Source organism: Hordeum vulgare, chromosome 6H (assembly GCF_904849725.1).
Source record: "Hordeum vulgare subsp. vulgare chromosome 6H, MorexV3_pseudomolecules_assembly, whole genome shotgun sequence".
Classification (NCBI taxonomy): domain Eukaryota; kingdom Viridiplantae; phylum Streptophyta; class Magnoliopsida; order Poales; family Poaceae; genus Hordeum; species Hordeum vulgare.
Window position 1 is genome coordinate 395,928,387 of NC_058523.1, and position 6,000 is coordinate 395,934,386.

Here is a 6,000-nt window from a genome sequence, read left to right on the forward strand (position 1 = left end):
GTTGAAGATGTCTCAGAGTTTCTTCTTTTCAATTATTTAATTATTTTGAGGTGCTCAACCTCATCAAGTTTTCATTTCTACCGGTGCAATATCTCTCTTTCTAGCAATCTTTTCCAACGGTGGTTTCTTTGAGTGGGCCTATAACCCACAGGTTTTTCCCAGGATCTTATATGTCTCTTCTATTTTTTCAGAGATCTCTAAATCTTTTCAACTATCATGTAAGTATGAATTTCATCAGTCATATTCTTTCTCCAAGTTCTATTTGAGTTAATTCTCATATTGGCTCAACCTTTCATTCTTCTTTATTCCGGAGTGTCTCAGCTATTCTTGGTGTTGTTCCTCGTCTTCATTCTTAGCTTGCAGATTCGAAGGAGTGTTTCTCTCAATCTTGGTTCATTCTCTTGGAGATTCATCAGTTCAGCTTGGTGCCATCTTCTTAATTGTTGTCAGTCATGAGAAATCCTTTCTCGCTATCCGGTGCTTCTCTGAGTTGTTTTTAATTCTCGTTCCTCCGAAGGCCATCATTTCAGAAGATTCTTCGTTCTCAGCTTTCAGCTTTCATCCTCGATTCTTCTCAATTGTTGTCTCTTCGTTCGTCTCTCGATTATCCTGGGCCTTGTTCAAGTTTTCTCTCAGGTGGCTCATGATCTCTTCATTCTCATGTATCTCCATTGATTTGTGGTGTTCCCATTCAATTGTGAATTCTTACCGGTGCTTCCTTCAATTATGCATCAAGTGGTGCTTATCTCTCTCTCTCTTCAAGATTCTTTCAAGAGGAATAAGCTGTATGCCAAATTCGTTGCTTGTCATCAATTTAATTTGATGAAGGATGAGCATAACATAATTCTTATTCTTGTTCTTCCTTCTTCCAAGAGATTTCAATTCTTCTTCCGGAGTGGCGCATGATATCAATTCTTTTCTCAAGTGCTTATCTTTATTTTCCGGAGTTCCAAGTTTTTCTAAAGTATCTCGTTGTGAGGCTCCATCTAAATCTTTGCAAGGTCATAATCTTATTATTTTCTACCTTCTTATCGTTGCATCATTCATTTGTATACGGTGGTCCTTCATGGTGGTTCATCAAGGTTTCAATTCGTTCTCAAGTGTTCTTCAAGATTCTTGTTGGAGAACCTCAAGTATCATTTCTCTTGCATTTATATGTGCAATTGTTCTTCCTTTATCCTTTGAGGTGGTATTATAGCATTCTTGTTAGTGTAGGAGCCTCGAGGAGTTTTCCTCTCAAGTATGAGATAATTAAACCCACCAAGTCTTTGATCATGAGATATTTCAACCCTTCATTTCTTCATTGAGCTATCTTGGTTTGAATTTCACCTAAAGCTTTTCCTATGGATTGTGCTATCATGGTGCTTGTCATTAATCTCAGTTCTCAATGTACCCTCTTGGTGTAAGAAGTTTCGATATCTTTGCTTTCAACTATCCTTGTTTCTTTTAGTGGTTGCTTGTCACCTCATAGATGTTGAGATGATTTTCATAAGCCCACTTCTATCTTGTTCTTTTCGTTGTTGGTTTCCCATCTACTACATCAATTCTCTGTCCGGAGGCTCTTCAATTCTATTGTGATGATAGTTGTCATTCTTTTCTTCATTCTCTTCTTCCGCTTGAGCTAGTTCATATTCTCTTGTACCGGAGGCATTGTGATGTTGCTCTTTTGGTTCTATTATCTTCTTCTATCAAGTTCATGGTGTTCCCTTGTTCTATTTACTTGTTTGTCATGAATATTGTCTAATTTTCTCTTCTTATCGATTTTTTGTCCCATTTTCCTATCGAAGTGCTGCCGAAATTTTCCGTGAATTCTTGCTTCTTTCTCATATCATTCCTCATCTCTTGCAACCTTCAAGGATTGTTGGTTTCACTCGTTTGTCAAGAAGCGACTAAGTTTTACCTCTTGTACCTTCTCATCCTCTCCCCCTTTCATTCTTGGATCTCGGGGCGAGATCCTCTTGTAGTGTAGGAGAGTTGTGACAGCCCGATGCCAACGCCTCAGAAGATTCCCCTTCTTTTCCGTTTCCGTCGTGTGGGTATTTTTTATTTGTTGCATCATCATCGCATCATGCGCATCATCAGCATTGCATCGGCATCTCCGTTGCCGCCAGTTTTTCAAACTTGCATCCGTTGTTAGTTGCCGGTTCTCGTCGTTGTTCGTTCTGAGCCCGTCCGCACTCGTCCGCGCTCGCGGCATCGTTCGAAACCCTGTTTTTAAAGTGTGCATAAAACATTCTCTGATCGAGGTGAAACTTGGCATGCGGTCGTGATTAGTTATATCTAGGCCGCCTGTCGAATTTCGTTGCGATCGGAGTTCGTCTGGTACCCGAACGGTCGACCGTAGCGGCATCGTATTCAGTCTACCGTCGGACGGTCATCGGTGTTTTAAAAATTGTTGCCGGGCCGCCCGTTCTCCCTCTCGTCTCCGAATATCCACTCTATACGGCCTCGTAACCGTTCCCGCACTCAGAATCGTCCGAATCCGACCGAACGGTTGGATCCGGAACAAAATTCCGAGTAACCTAGCCCCCCATTTGTCTATAAATAGACCATCCTCCTAATTTTGGACAGCCAACCCCCTCTGCCTCGAAAACCGTGCCCTCACCTAACCCTAGCGCAGCCTCCCACCTCTCTCTCTCCCCTCCAGCCGTCGGGCCCGTTGAGCCTAGATCGGGCCCAGGCAGGCCCATTCGTCGGCCGAGCTCCAGATCGGGAGCCCGATCTCCCCGTGCCCCTTTTGCTCGCCTCGCAGTCGGAGGGCCTCCCTCGCGCCACCGCCAGCCGCCGCCTGCGCCTCACCGCATCACCCTGCTGGTCGCCGGAGCTCCGACCACCGGAGTAGCTCGCAGCCGCCGCCGGGAATGGGGCTCCCGTGCCCGGATCCACCAGATCCGGCCGGCCTCCCCACCGGTTGCCCTTTCCCCGCCGCCGCCCGGTCCTAGTTGGAGTCGCCGCCGGGGGGCTCCTTCCCGCAATGCCCCGCCTCTCCTCACGCGAGCACCAGCGCGCAACTGCTGCCAGATCGAGCGCTGGCTCGATCCCATCGCCATCCATGCTGACCGACGGTTCCAGGCTCGCGTCATCGCACGAGGCCAGCACCAGCGACCGCCACGAGGAGCCAGGCCGAGCAGCCGGCCCAGCTACACTCTCCGCCGTGGCCCAGGCCAAGCGTTGGCCTGCCTCCTCCCAAAGCCCAGCCCAGGCCGGCCTCCCGCAATGGACCACCGTGACCCAAGCCTGCCTGCCTCCACCAACCTCTGCAGCACCGGGCCAGGCCCAATAGGTGAGCACCCCCCCAAGGCCTCTATGTTGCGCCTATGGCACTGTATTTGATACTGCGCCATGCCCCTGTGTAGCCCATTAGGAATGGTCTCGGCCCGTTAGCTATTTAGTAATTTTTCGGAATTTAATAAATTCCAGAAAATAACTGTATATTAAAAACACCGTATCTTTTATTCCGTTAGTCGGATCGAGGCGTATTTACATGGTTTTGGGGTAGTTTTGCGAGTAGAACGCGATTTCACAATTTGCATATTTATTTGACATTGTTTGGCGTGTCGTATGCCTAGATTAACTTGTTGTCCTAATATGTTTCTGTCCCGTATTTATTTTCCGCGCGTGTTCGAATAGCCCGAACCCCGTAGATAAAATGCCCATGTTTTAGGAACCTATTTTCCATGTATTTTAGAGGGGTCATTGGAATTTTTGCGTGTAGGGATTGCCGGTAGTTTATTTTCCTGTGTATAGGTTATTTCCTCGCACTTTCGTGTGGCATTATATTGTTGCGCAACCCCACATATTTTATATGTTTTCGGGGTAGAAAAATCCATGGGATTTTTCTGTGCAATTAGTTTTAGCATTATAGCAAGTTAGTTCGCGCGGTATTTTGCTGTGATGCCCTTTTGTTTAATTCGTAGGATTTATTCCGTGCTTCGTTTGACGGAGTTGTCAACTAGGGAGTTGTTCTTGGGTGTTTAGGCTAGCCCCTGGTATTTTTGGTTGCAATATAAATGCATGTTTAGGTGTGGTTTGCTTGCTCTCAAGTTGCTAGAAATAGTGCTGATTTGGAGGAGCTGAAATATTTCTAAGTCTGGATTTCTGTTATATTTTGTTGCTGTTTTGTTTTGCTTATATCATGTGATATGTAGCTCTTTTGAGGTTGGTCCAATGGAGTTAGTTGTTAACCTTGTGTTTCTCTAGCATGTTGTGAATTTTCATGCTATTTGGAGTCCTGTAGCTATAGGTTTTTCTGCTGTCAATATTGCTTTAGATCGAAAACTGCACTTTCATGAGGTGTAATTTTCACTAAGTCTGAAATAGTGTGTGGGATGCCATTTTGTGTCTTCTTTCCCTAGTGATCCATGATGCCATGCTAGTTGTTGTTAGTTGTTTGTAGTAGTGCTTCTTGCCCTCTTTCGTGTCATGCCTTGCTTGAGTTTATCGGAGTTGTGTAGCCCGTAGTTGTGGGGCATAGGAAATGCTATGTGGCTGATTTTGGCAGATTGTAGTGATTTCTTGTTTTACTCGTAGTTGTTGAACCGTAGCTCCAATTTGATCGTGTCCTACATGAAACTTGCTTAGAATCTCGTGTAGTTTCATTTTCTCTTGCTGTTTGTATGATGTGAAGTGCTCGTAGCCGTCGTTGCACACATATTGCATTCATGCCATCATATCTTGCGGTGCTTGTAACTTTTGATCCGTAGCTCCGTTGGAGATGTTCTCTATGTGTAGATTGCTTGAAATGACGCGTAGAATCATGTGACCTATTTGTTTTGCTGTTTAACAACTAATTAAATGTGTTAGTACAGATCTGGACAGAATTGTAAATTTACATGCGAGGTCGTTTCGGAAGTGCTATATGACATTTCCGACCTCATTTAAAATGCCTAGATAAGTAGTTTAATTACCCTTCACCTCTTGCTATGTTTAACCCCATTTAATATTGCCGTGTATTTAATCGGGATAAAACTAAATAATTAACGTGGAGTTTCGTCAATATGCAACTCGTTGCATATTGAACTTCACTTAATGTGTAGTGACTGCTTGTGTGATTTGTCATGCCGTGACTTGCATGTATTCAGCTGCTCATGCATCATTTGTGTTGTGCATCGTGTGGTGAATTCCGTATGATGATTTGTGTTTCCGGTTTGCGTCGTCCTGATAGAGTTCCGCAGCGTGCCGAGAAGTGAGGACTCGTTCGACTACATCGGTTCGTCTGCTTCACGGAGGCATTCTTATTCCAAGCGGGATCTCAGGCAAGATGACCATTTCCCCAGATACCATTACTATCATTGCCATGCTAGTATTACCGTTGCTACCGTTTATGTCTCGTTGCCTACCACATGTTAAATATCAGCCTCTCAACAATGCCATGAAAACCTTCAACCTGTTCAACCTAGCAAACCACTGATTGGCTATGTTACCGCTTTCTTAACCCTGTTGATAGCGTTGCTAGTTGCAGGTGCAGATGCTTCCATGCGAAAGCATGGGTTCCTTGTTATATCACCATATTACTGCTATTTAATTTAATGGACCTATATACTTGGTAAAAGGTGGAAAGCTCGGCCTTTCTAGCCTGGTGTTTTGTTCCACCTTTGCCCCCTTAGTTTCGGCTACCGGTGTTATGTTCCATAATTAAGCGCTCCTAACACGATCGGGGTTGTTATGAGGACCCCCTTGATGATTCGTTTTAGATTAAAGCTGGTCTGGCAAGGCCCAACTTTGGTACTACATTTGCCTAATAACCTAATAATAATGCATAGGGATCCGCCGGCACCCGCGGACTAATTTAATCAACCCCCGGGATAGTGCTCCTCATGAGTGTTGGCCCCACCTGAGCGATGTCCGGCGCCCCTCTGGTCACCCGGAGGTTTAGCGATCCCGACGTCTAGCTCATCCGTCGTGTCCTGAGAACGAGGTACGCGACTCCTATCGGGATCGTCGACACGTCGGGCGGCCTTGCTGGATTAGTTTTACCTTTAACGAGATATCTTGTGCATC